A 13,733-nucleotide genomic window follows, 5' to 3' on the forward strand; every position below is an offset into this window, starting at 1 on the left:
AATTGTTGTCCATTGGGCTATGGCGGTATTTCTATGTTGTACTTCTTTGTAAGAATCTCTGGTCAATTTTGTCCCAACTCTCATATTCGTAAAAGGATAAGAGGTAAACAAAAGTGTTTGAAATAATTAGTGCCTGTAGCAGTATAAAAGAATGCTCTCTTTTTTGTATATTCAGACAGTCCCAGGTATTGTATACATTCATGTGAACAAATGCAATGCCTGAACTGGTGATGAATACAGTATTTGCAGTATTTTCTATAAATGTGATAGGTAGAAAACAGTGGCATCCCAGGTATTGCTGTGAACTTTACACAATATACAACGTTTTCTTGTTCACATATTACATTTGCCAACATGCCTGAGAACGATCAAGACACTCACTTGTACAAAGGGAAACTATTGTATTCGTTTTTTTCCAGCTTTTTGAAACATTCCTATTTCCCACATTCACTATTAGATGATGATGAGAAATTATAAAAAGTATGAAATCTCAAATGAGAATATATCAGAAATTTAATGATAAAATTGCATTTATCCCTTACATTATTAAGAATAAACTTTTAAGTTGCAGGTGACTCAGCTTCCCATGACAAAGCCTGGACTCATATTGGTTGTTCTCTTGTGACCTTTTGCTGTGAATGCATATTACTCACTTTCCAGTTCCTTCTTGGATAAGGTTCAAGTCTTTCCCTAAGTTATTGGCTAACCTCTTGTTTCACAGTACCCTGCTACCTCTTCGTGGCCCTCCAGTTGTGTACTCCCATCAGGTCCAGCCAGCATGGTCAATGGCTGTGGATGATGCCACTGCAGTCCAGCAACATTTGGAGAACCACAAGTTCCCCATCCCTGCATTAGAGTCCCTTTATAGGCCAGGTGTTGCTGATCTCATTAGTAAGGTGCTAAGGTGCAGGAACTGGAGCATTGCAAAGATCCATCTTAGTCCTAGCTCCGTTCTTTAGGAAGATGACAAACATATCCTGCAAATGGGAGGGAAGAGAAAGACATTGGTATGAACTTCAGATGCAGATTAGCTAGACATGCTGGCTGGCACAAGATTGGGCGAAGACTATTTAGGATCTTGTCATTTCTTCACTGTCCTTTCAAGGCTATGCTAGCTAAAGCTTTGGACCAAGCTGCAACTGGTCATGGGGCTTGTTTCTGGTAGATTTTTATTGGGTGATATCCAACTAAATCATGTACACTGATCTGCCTAACATTGAAAAAACTCAATTTTTAGTCAATATTTTTTTTACTTTTTACTTTTGTGATTACACCTAAAGCAGCAAGTCGCAAGAAAAAAGTTCAATGCAGCAAAATAAAAATAAACTGTATTTTCACACACACAAAAAGTTTATAAGTATAGGCAGCTCCCCATTTGTACCGGGGGTTGTGTTCCAGGTCATTGCTCACATCAGCAGTCGCACATAAGCCCATTCTGCCCCCGCCCTGTTCTGCCCTGTTTCGCCCCCTTCCAGGGCCAAAAAATGACATGTGTATCAGCAGTCACGTGCAAAATGGTTGCCACCTGTGTAACAAATTAAAAGCAATTAATTTAAAATCCAGTTAAATGCAGCAGCAGAACTAAACCTTAAAACCCTGTGAAAACAAAAACAGTTTCACTTTGTGTCTAAAATATATCAAAGAGCGAACCTGTGATGAATCTTCGACAGGGAAGGTATTTCAATACTTTGGCACTATTATCTTGAAAGCTCCACCTCTCATCCAGTTGACCATGTGTGATATTGAAGATACTGAAATGAGACAAAACTCAAGTAAACTAAAACAATATTAATACAGGTATAGAGTTTTAAGCAGTTGCCTGATGAGGGAAATTCTGCTCTTGTTTGGATTATGTTCTCTGCATATTTGCTAGTCAAATCTTTATAACATTTTCTTAAAGTAAGTGACCAGAACTCTGCAGTGCAAATAGTGCTTTCAATAAAGCTTATTCCCAGGTAAACTTGTAGAGGGTGATAGCCTAAGAGATATATAAGATCTTTGTACAAAAAAAACCAAAACTTGGCAAAACTTTAAAGACACCCATTTCGTAAGACCATATTTGTAAAGCATTAAAATGATGGAGCTGTGCACATTGGTAGAAGATAGTATGAACGATGAGTATTAAAAAGCATTCCCAGCACAGACCCAGTATCTCAGCAGTGATATTTTGTAGAAGAGTTGAGGCCTAACTGAGGTTCCAGGGCTGTCAAGGCTTGGCAATAGCTTGGTGTTGGATGGAAGGCTGGCAGCGTCAAGGGTGTTTCAGTTGGTGATGTACTATACTCACATTGGCAGAACCACAGAATTATATTAGACGGTACTTGGTGCGGAAAATCTGGCTGCAAGTGTGCAGTTTAAATTCAAAGCAGAAATTGGGCCAGAGAAGAAAGGATGGAAGAAAACCAAATGGACAGGAGGCGGTAGTGGGAACACCCGCTCTGTGTTCCTGATAGGCTCACAAAAACACTTTCTCAAATCCCACATTGCAGCATATGTGTGTCTGCACTAGGTGGGGGTTGGAGAGAAAGAAGCAAGAAGGATAAATACGTGGTTTTTTGTTGCTCACTTGAAAAATACAGCAGGCCATCTCAGTACAGGTTGATAGGGGAATAAGTTCTGCTGCACATCATTTTGATGATAAACACTGGTGGTATATTCATTTTAACAATTCCATGTTTTTAAGCATCCAGTTCAAAGGTTTTTAGAAACTTGAAATTAGAATATACATGATTTTAGATACGGTATTAGCTTCATCACTCCATTATTTTTTAATTTATGGAATTAATATGACATATAACTAAATAAAAGTCTGGGTCCTTTACAAGAAAAGAAATGTAGTTATAAAATCACAGCTAACTCTTGAGAGATATAGTAAAATACTAAATCCATTGTTTTTTCTGGGGGGGGGGGACACAGGATTTTGTGAATTTTTGTACTTTTGTCCATTTACTGTATTTATTTCCCCCGATTTGAACTATAAAATGGTGATTTTCTTGAGTCAGAATGAGAGTACCCCTAAACTTTTTTTTTAAGCACTGACTAAATCACAGCATTGAGCAATGCAATATGAAAAAAAAAAACCATTTCAACTACCAGGGAAAGTCTGAATAGGGTGGCTTTAAAAAAAACAAAAACTTCATTGAGCTTTACACTTGTGGAAATCTAGTGAAATTTTAGTGCTCATTTACGTGTCAATTGCTTCCAGAAGAAAAAACAACAACACATCTATTTGCAACCCTGTAAACAGGGGAAATCACAGGAGTCTTCTGCTGTAATTTCCCTAGAGTTTTCATGCATCATGTCATGTGACGAAATTTAATACATTATTCCAGCATATGCAGTTCTTTCCTGCCATTTTCCTGGGTGAATCAAGGTGGAACAGAAGCATGCATGTACATAAACAGTGGCAATATGTCCAATGACATCTGTTGTTGTGTCACACCACGTCCACTGGTAGGGATTAATTTTAGCATGACATTAATTTTTATTTTAATAAATTTTAGCATGACATGATATATGGCAGTATATTGATCAAAGAGCCACAGTTCCATAACACAGTATAACAGAAATGTTAGAAACCAAGACAAGAAGCACTAGCATTATAACCAAGAAAACTAATGCAACAATTCCTATGTCTGAATTAGTGTCTTGGCTTAGTTCCAATACTCATGATATTCATGTGACACTTTATTATTTTCCTCTTTGGGTCAGCTGGAAACTCTAATAGTCAAATGGTATGATCCTGCAGAGTCTCATTAACAAAGGCAGCCCTTATCACAAAGTGAAACAACTGATTTATAAACAAGTATTTAAGTAATACTGGCTTGGGAAGAGCCTTATATTCTTTCTTAAATCGAAATGACATCACCGCAGGAACTAAATTAAGAAGAAAAAGGACTTGTATTCATTTTCCATCACTGGGAAACTTGGCCTGAAAAGCATGTGACAAAATAGTGTGGCACAGAGACCAAGAGCCTCCGGCCAAGCCCTAAAAATGGAAGCCATCATGTCCCAGTTTCACCCAGTGGCTTTACTCCACCTTAAATTTTATTATATACTAAAGCATGACCGAGAATGGAGCTTTTGGTCTCAGGGCTCAAATGGAAATAACATCATACGGCAGTTCTATTACTTATTGAATGGTAACTCAACAAAAACAGCTCATTGTCCTTTACGATCTCTGTACTTTTAGCTGGAGTCTTGCAACCTCTTAGAGATGTACAACTGAGCAGTTTTTCAACCATATTCTATGCAGGTTCAAGTTCCATTATGTCATTTGTAGGTGTGAAAAATAATAAAATAAAACCATTTCTAAAACTGGAAGTGTCTGTGATTAAAATCAGATGCTACAGACGTAATGGAAGTGGGGGGCGGGGAGGCCCTGGAAGAGTTAGACAGGCTATTCCTGGTTTTTAGAACAGGAACTCAGAGCAGAAAATGTAAAGAGTAGTAGAAAATGCAGATGATAAAGAATGAACCTTAGATTTGTCCTTGCCTTGGACCTGACCGGAGTTGTCCCCACTTACATCAGCTTTCTTCCCATTGTAAATAGCAAAGCCAGGGTAGGGCAATTCCAATCAGGACTGCAAGAGCAACAAAAGGGTTGAAGTCTCCTGCCCAGTGGCTTTCTACTCCATTTCCCTCCCCTACACTTGCTATTGCATTAAAAAAGCAGGTATGCACTGCCAAGTAGGTGATAAACTTCATATCTGGTTTGGTCCTTACATTAGCATTACTATAGATCAAATTCATTGCAATTTAAACACACAATATCTAGATTCCCCCCCCCCCTATATGGAAAGTATGTTAATGACCTATGTCAGAGGGATAATACAAGAAGCATTTTTTTTCACTGCAAAATACTTTGCAGACTGAAAAAGATTTATTTTTTTACTTACTTACTGTTGGTACATGTGATAGTGTGCTCTCATTGTTTAGTCCTGAAAAAGCCACAATTTTTTTTATTTTTGGAAATGGTCTCATCATGGAAACGTGCATCTGAAAAACGATATAAACTATTCTTTGCATCCCACCTGAGAAATTTCAGCACTGAGCTCACGAGGAGGCCATTTCTGTATGAATTTTTCTTTCAGTGACCAGGAGTGGAGACATAAAAAGGCTATTCACCATCTCTGGTTAAAGAGATAAGTGAAAGAGTCGTTGGCATTAACTCTGTAGTAATAGCAGCAATAAGTACTAGGTCTGATTTAAATCTCTTGATAGTGATACTCGGAGGCTGGAATATTTATCACACCATTAGGAGAGGCTGTGCTCAGCTGATAAGATGTCTACATCCGATGAAGTCCACCTGAGGACTGATGATGCTGGGAGAGATTTATTGCCATCCATGGCAGATAGGCGAGTGCACTGCCCTTAAGAGCAGTTGGTGCCATTCATCTGACAAATTATACAATCAGCCGCCTGGGGCAAGCTTGTGGGATCTTTAATAGCTACAGAAGGTGAATACACACAAGTGTGTGTGTGTGTGTGTGTGTGTGTGTGTGTGTGTGTGTGTGTTTCTGGTTGGATAACCAATCGGGAAAGCAACAATTTTGCTGAGTATCAGGCAGAAAAGAGTGAGAAAGAGTAAAATGGGAGAACAAATTAATTCCATGAGTTATTTATCTGTGTATTTCCTTCCTAGGCCAGACTTGTGCTAAAGAAATGAAGTCATCCAATTCTCCTTACTGCTATCAAATGACAGAAAGTCCAAGCGTTCTGACTGCTGGAAGGGAGGCAATATATTATATGACAATCAGATTTAAGAAAATTAGTTTTCTCTGACCTCACCCTTTCCTCCCTTTCACCTGAGGCTTTTTTAACTTCATGGGTCAGGTCTAGTGTGTTCCATTTGTTGTTAGAAAAGAAACCTGAAACCTGTTCTCTTTAAAACCCCTGGATAGTTATGAGATTGTTTTAAAAACCATAAGATATCAAGTTCTAGGCACCATCCTTCCCAAGTTTCAGGTGCTAGGTCAAAACATTTTTATTTCAGAAACTCTTTGAGCCATAAATGCTGTTTTAATGCTCTTTTGTTTTAATTTGTGCATTTAATTCTGTAATTTTTATTGTTTCTGTAAGCCACTTTTAGACATGTGGTGAAAAGTGGGATATAATTTTTTTAAACATATAAATGTGTATTTATTCTACCCCCATGTACTGTCTGAAATTCACCTGGCATAGATCATAGGAATGAAAAAGCTGAAGGGGCTGCATTGAGAACTGTGTGCTACTGACTTCCGGCGCGAGCGCCATTGCTGGTGGTTGGGAGCTGTCTCGGCTCCGAGACAGCTCCGGTTCCCCCGGGGGTAGGAGCCCCGCAACCGCGCTGCGGGCTCCGGTAACCCACGGGAAGAGCGCTCCGTGGTTTGCGCTTTCCGGCGGGCTCCTTTGTGCCGTCCCGTTCTCGAGCTTCCCTTGTAAAAGGGAGGCTCGAGTGAAGCTGAGGAAGCTGTCTCCAACCGGGGGAAACCAAGCGGCAGCCGGCCGCCAGCAGTGAGCGCTCCATTCTTCCGAAATTTGGCTGGAAAAAGAAGAAATCTGTAAGTAAGGACTGTAATTTGGACCTAATTTGGACTAATTGGCTTGCGGAGAGAGACTTAAAAAGAGGAAGTCCGTTTCTCTCCTTTGCGGCAAGATCAAAGTAACACCGGATTTGGCTGTTGCTATTGTGGATTGCTTTTGTGGATTACGTTGATTCTGATTCTGACTGCTTAAGAAATCCCTTATTGGGGTGAGACTGAGAAATTTGAATTATTTCTTCCGATTAACAGAGGATTATAGTGAAAGAAAGTTTACCCTCTGATGGAAGGGGAAAATGGCAGCTGAAATTTGATCAGTGAGGATGGAAAAGTACTGAGATTTTGTTGTTTCCTGCCCGCTCCTGCCTATATCTGTCTGGTTCCCACGGTTCTTCCAGATCCAGCAATGTTATCAGGCCAGGAAAAAAATCTTATTGCAATTGGAACTTTTGCAACAGAGTGTCACTGAAACGTTTTCTGGGATTCGAAGTGCTTTCAAGAACTTTGCTGAGGATTTTAAAGTAACAACTAGTGAATTTAAAGATACATTTAAAGATACAATTGGAGAGAATTATTTTCCAGAGCTATCATCTGAAGTAGAGAAGACACAGATTCAACAAGAAGAAGGGCCTCATGGATGTGAGAGGTCTGAGGCTGGTGACAATGACTTTATAACGGCTTTCTGGGGTGAGAGCCCAGAAATGCAGGAACCTCAACTCTGGGATTTAAAAGTGGATTTGAAGAATGGACTAGCGTCATCTGGAGACAAGGCACAAGTTGTTTGGAAGAGTCCAGCAAAGAGACTTGGTAATAAGGTTTTGGTCTTTAGGTATCAAGGGAAAGGTGACATTCTGGAACAAGGAAAATGTGACATCTGGAAAGAAGAAATTGGTGTGAGGGAAGAAAGATCTGAACTGGGAATATGCTGGGGGGAAGACTGGTGGGAGATTGAGATGGGAAGAAGAAGGATGGAGAGGAGGGGAGTGGGGTGAAGGAATTTATGAGATTTATCAGGAAGGCTAACCATGGTACTCCGGCGTCAGAGGGAAACAAACGATTTGGAGAAGGGAAGAAATGTTTAGGTTTTCTTTTTTTATAATAATGTTTTGATACAATATTTTTAAGGTAGGAATTAGAAGTAATAATAGCAATAGTTTTACTAAGTTAAGAGGAAAAAGGATATAAGAAGTTAAGATCTGAAATATGATTTTATGTGATAACAATAAGTTGAATGATATAAGATGTATAAGATGTTTATTTGAAGATCAAGAATTATGGTGAATGATTGTTAAACTAGTTACAAAGTTACTAAAAGTAAATTAGAATTCGAACGCAGAAGAGAGAACAGGGGAAGTCCCCGCAAATAAGATTTGAAATGAGATTATAATTAATAGATTCCTGTGTTCCTGTTTTGTTGAGGTATGTATTAGTTTTTATTTTATTGTTATTAGTATTGTCTGTTGTATTTGTTTTATATGTTGATTGAATGTGTTTATCTGTTGTTGTTTTTCATATGTGGGAAAACCAATAAATTCTTATTTAAAAAAAGAGAGAGAACTGTGTGCTATTATCTGGTGCCATAACTGGAAAGCAGTTTTTGAACCACTGGGATACGAGCTAAATGAATATGAGTGATCTAGAAAAGGAGACAATAAAGAATCTTCAGAGTTGCATTAATAGTACAGTAATAAAATTCAGCACCGCCTGGATTGGCTACTTACCCTAGGTGATGCTTGCCTGGCCATTTTCCCAGTGCTGGCCCAGCTGATTGTTATTTTTTCCTTGTCCTCCTTATTGAAAACCAGCTTCAGTTCAGGTATCACATTCTAGGATGGAACTCCCACAGCTCATGTAGTTCAGCCACTTGCCCTGCAGCAGGCTGCTTAACAACACCAAACACAATTTTATCTGCATCTTTTAAAAAAACAAAGTGGCCCACATAAACAGATTCTTGGAGTAGCTGCATTCAAAAGGGCCTTCTGTACATTAGAAAGAGGAATAGATCAAAACGATTCAAGAGCATAAAGATTTGGGGAAGTATATTTTTTATTGTCCAAAAGGAAAGAAGCAGTCCCAACAAAGTAAACCATAGAAGGTAGAAGAGATGTTAATAGTTTGTTTTAATGTACCATCACGTTAACAGCTATTTTGTTTATGGGCATTACTTTTTAAGATTACTCTGGGTGCTTCCAGGCAGGAGCTTAACATTCCCAATGCACATGCAGATATTGAAAATGTGTCATTGGCAACAGGTATTTTATGACTCATCAGATTTTCCCTTGAAAGTGTAAATCTGGATTAAATGAGGGTGGGGGGAATACAGGTTGGCATTTTGACGCTGACAATGTGTAGATGTAACAAAAAAGCTTGCATGCATTGGGGGCAGAGCATATGGGGCAAGTGCACATGGCAGTGTTGGGGTAAAGGCAGTATGCACCACCACTGTGCCTCCTATTCCTTTTCTCCCCCCTTCACTTTTGGGCATAATGTTCAACTTTAATGTAATTTATAAGGGTATTTCATTAATGGAGCTTTCTGTTCTCCTCCTTGACTATGCTGTCTTTATATATTTATTGTGTTAAATGCTTTGAGTTTTGTTTTCATTATAGTTTTCATACCATGGGGTGCTGTGAAAGTCTGAAAGGATATTCCAGGCTCTGCTCTGTGTTCTGGTGCCAAAGGTAAAAGAAGTTGGAGTTCTTATTGTCAAATACACTAAAAAGAATCCAAATAAGAACTCTGGCCAAAATTTTTTAACCAAACAACATATGTTTACTCGTGAGTAAATTCAAATAAAATATTAATTCTGTAAAGAGTTACAGTCTTAAATGACAGGGCCCCGTTTCGGCATGGAGTGTACAAATTGTATATGGTGTCTGTTTCTTTGATTCCTAAAGAGGATATAGCCGCCAGAAAACATAGGAAAACTTCTTCCAAGACGGCTATATCCTCTTTAGTAATCAAAGAAACAGACACCATATACAATTTGTACACTCTATCATATAAAACAAGCTGAAGAAGGCATCCATGCCGAAACGGGGCCCTGTCATTTAAGACTGTAACTCTTTACAGAATTAATATTTTATTTGAATTTACTCACGAGTAAATGTATGTTGTTTGGTTAAAAAATTTTGGCCAGAGTTCTTATTTGGATTCTTTCTGGTGCCAAAGGTGACAGGAGTATAAAATAGGGCCTTCTCAGTGGTAGTACCCTCTCAAGAGGTGTTCAACTGGCCCCTCTGTTTTTGGGTAAACAGTCAAAACTTTTTTTTTTTTTTTTGGCCAAGCTGTCAATGGTCCTTAACTGTATGTCAACATTGCTGGCTTTTGTTTGTTGATTTTTAAAGTGATTTTATGGTTCTCAGTTTTCACTGCATGAGGGCTGTATTTTTATTGTTGTGAACCGCCAGGTCCAAAAGGTAGTTTTAAATTGTTTCTATAAATCAGGGGTGGCCAACTTCCAAGAGACAGCGATGTCCTCACAGAGTTAAAAACTGGCAGTGATCTACCCCCTTTGGGGGGGGGGGTTCAGGTCAAAGTTGATGAGCTTTTTTTAGGAAGGAGGAAGGCCCATTTTGGGGGGGTTCAGGTTGAAGTTGTTGAGCTTTTTTTAGGAGAAAACCACGTTTTTTAGGGATCCAGGGCAAAAATGTTGAGCTTTTCTGGGGGGAGCCAAACTTGTTGAGCTTCTTGGGGGGGCAGTGATCTACCATAGACACCCAGTGATCTACCAGTAGGTCACGATCTACCTGTTGGACGTGCCTGCTATAAATCAATAAAATCTCTGTAGTACAGGATAGGGAAACCTGTGGCCCTTACATTAAAATTGAACATTATGCCCAAACCTGTGTTGGACTGCAACTCATACTGGCTGGGCCTAGTGGAAAGTGGGAGTAAAACAAAATCTGTCTAATGGTGTTGAGTCTAGGAGAGATGAAGATCTCTTCAGCCGTGTAAGTCACCTTGGATCAGTCATTCACAGTCACCAGGGCTGCTATGAGGATAAAACAGAGAGCAGAAGAACCTTGCATGCCATCTTTAGCTCTGGGGTGTAACAGTGGGATAATAATGTAATTTTTTAAAAAAATTAGCAAATATGGATTTGTGCCCTGGGCATGCAAAACCAGTGGACATGTTATAATGGTTTATAACATAGGTGGCCAGAAATAACCAAATGTGACCTGGAACACAAGAGTCCCAAGCCAGGTCTGTCTGAGGCCTGGTGTCAAAACACAGCACTCTTGAGTGGCTGTTGGGGTCCCATTGCCCTGGAAGGGCGCACTAAACTTTGCATCTGCCCTGGGTCTCTATGCCAAGAGCTGCTATTTAAATGTCTCAGAGTCTCTTTGAGCAACAATACATCAGGCACTCTGAGGCATTGTGGGAAATTTAACAAGATTGTTCATAATTTCCTGCTGCTGTTACTGCTGGTTAAGCTTTCAACTAGGGACTCACCAGAAACAGGAAGTGGCTCTCTTAAAATTCCTCACTCTGGAGAAGTCATGCTGAAGCCTAGCATAAGCTTTTAAAGCTGCAGCCTTAATTAAAAATGGTTGTTTTTTATTAAAAACAAGGCAGAATAGATGATATCCTTCAACCTTCATTTGACTCAGGTAACAGAACAAAGGCCCAGGCCTTGCCAAATCAATAAGCCTTTCCTACGTAAGTAGCATTTGTTTATCTCAGCACAGACAAAAATCATTTGCTTTGTGCTTCTCAAAGATGGGAAAGGGCAGCTGTAAATTTTAACCTCCAAAACTCAAGTCTTGTGTATCAGTTATCACAAAAGGTCAAGAGCAAGAAAATATGAGTTTCCATGGAGTTCCTAATTCCTTTGTTCTTTAGATGCAAAATATTGGAAGTTTGATGGGAAAATGCCACATTTTCTCTGGGGCTTGCAAAGAGAACTGCAGTAGCTGGAGATAAAATATTAAGCAGCACACGTTTGCTAGGACATTAACAACGAATCCACAGGTAATGAATTTTGCTGTAGGCTGTTTTCCTACTGTTGTTTTCTTTTTCCATTCAGATCACGGTTCTCAGTAATTAAGTTTCCCTGTTTGGGATTACGGCACATATACAGTGGTCCAAAAGCTTGGGAGCACGCTTAACTGAGCCAGTAACACAGACCTTGAGGCAACAAACCCTCTGTTGCAAGCAGAGGGGGGAAAAAAACAACAAACACACAGCTGTCTAGACTCACTGACTGCTTCAGTGAGAAAATTTCATTCTGCAGTTTCCCTGCACAGATATAATCATTCGCCTCGCATTACTTATTAGCTCCAGACAAAGAAAATAAGGTATATATTTGGAAATTTGTAATATTTTGAAAATCAGTAACTTTTCGGCACCACTACAAGGCTTGGCATTTGGTGGAGTGCTTTTAATATAGGGCGAACATTGAGCACTTGGTGGTTGCACACTAAATATAAAGTGAGTTTTTAGCTGGGCAGGGGGGAAATCACATAAATGCTTCAGCATATGGAACAGCTCAACTCTCATCTCGCCACACTAGTTTGGGTATGTGGAATGACCCATAGTAAATAATAGGTTTCTGTAGTCACTTACCATATGGTAAGTGAAGTTTTCTTTCTGCATCTGAGCCTACCAATATGTTTATTGTCTTCCTGTGCCACCGTTTGGACACTCCTCTGCTTTGCCCCTGCCTGCACATAACCACTTCCTGCACAAAGTCTGTCTGATTTGTCTGTCTTGTAATTCCTAGTCTTGGTCAAGTTTGGCTTCTGTTTCCAACAGTTTTATACAGTACAGTACTTTTCTAGCACTGTGGGTCTGTGCCAGCTACATGCATGTGTCTCCCTGCTTACTGTAAGGCAACTTTTTGTCAACACTTCTTTGTTTCAAAATGATTGCAAGAAAGTAGACTTCTTGGAGTTAAAAAAAAAAAGATGTCAAATCGGTTTCCAGTCATGTCTCACAATTTGAAGTGTGATTCTGAATTTGATTTTGAGACAAACTGGGGGTTAGCAGGAACTATATTTTGCTCAATCTGAACAAAACAAAGCAATAGGAAGTGACCGTCAGTAGCAACTTGAGATCTGTATGTAGCCGTTGCATGTGCTGAACTGAACTGCAGATGACAGTTTCTGAGTGAAGTAACCTTGGGCTGACTCTGTCCATTCAAGCTGGCCTTTGGATTCTCCCTGGCAGTAATGAGTATAAGAGGGCTTTCCTTTCCTTTTGGGTTTTGCTTGCATAACATAGTCTTCCTGACTGCTGATGTGTTGTTGTACCCTTGGTTATGATGGAAATGCAATAGCCAAGATGATCCCATGTGCATTTTAAGGGTTAATTTTGTTAGTGTTAATTCATCTACCCAAGAGGGGCAATGGGGTGGAGGTGTTATTTAGGAACCAGGCAGAGTGGTGTGGTGTTTGCTGAGGCAGTTTGATTGGCTGTGTAGTTCTAAGGGAGTTTTCCTCTGTAGGTTTGGTGACTGTCTCCCTGCTAAGAAAGACAAAACCTCACTATTCCTTTCTCCTCATATTATACACTCTGTTCAGTTTCCTCAATAAAGTGCTATTAGGATTTCTTTTTCTCTCTGAACTCTGTGTTATTTAAGTGAATTTGCTAACAGGCTATTCTTCAGACTTGACTTGTGGCTTGTTCCTCAGTCTCACTTTCTGGTTTGTTCAGCCCGTGGCCAAGTCCTGACAATGACAGAGGGAATTTAAGCACATGGGGAGAGGAGGAAGAGAAGATAGGAATACATGAGCCTGAGAAATGGTGCCATTTATATAGTCCTCTTTATAATGTTTCCTTCTTTACATGTTTACTACTGCATGTTTCATTGGTCTAAATATTTTTGTGAATATTCAGTTTTTTATTTGATTAATAAAGATTGATATCTAGAATTTCCTGATCTCAAAACTCCACTTACAGTTTTACAATCTCTGGACTAGTGACAGCATCCATTTACTCAGACGTCTCTTTTTCCTTTTGTGGTTTTAGATAGGACTCTAGTTACAGATCAGTAGAAAAGAAAGAAACCTTGGGTGAATGGATTATATGAAGATTAGAGACACTAGTGTAGTGGTAAATTTTGAAAACCAGGAACTCGCTGTTACATAGCCGTCATAGTATTGCTCCAAAGGAGAATTTTAAGAAATGCAAACCAAATGGATTCTCATACTTGCTTTGAAACTTATTATCACTTTATTCGCTTGCCAGAATAAGGAGGGACCAAAAATT

At 39.4% G+C, this 13,733-nt stretch overlaps 1 long non-coding RNA gene across 3 annotated transcripts in view; it reads left to right on the forward strand.

Moving 5' to 3' along the window:
• LOC117056139 overlaps window positions 1–13,733 on the forward strand; it is an 80,123-nt gene that overhangs the window by 24,792 nt on the left and 41,598 nt on the right. For 2 of the 3 annotated variants that reach the window (XR_004427695.1, XR_004427697.1), the window contains exon 1: window positions 10,807–11,134. The exons of the other annotated variant lie outside the window; for it this stretch is intronic. This is a non-coding gene — a long non-coding RNA (uncharacterized LOC117056139). Of the gene's footprint in view, window positions 1–10,806; window positions 11,135–13,733 lie in introns of those variants that run through there. 3 annotated transcript variants of the gene reach the window in all.

Source organism: Lacerta agilis, chromosome 12 (assembly GCF_009819535.1).
Source record: "Lacerta agilis isolate rLacAgi1 chromosome 12, rLacAgi1.pri, whole genome shotgun sequence".
Classification (NCBI taxonomy): Eukaryota; Metazoa; Chordata; class Lepidosauria; order Squamata; family Lacertidae; genus Lacerta; species Lacerta agilis.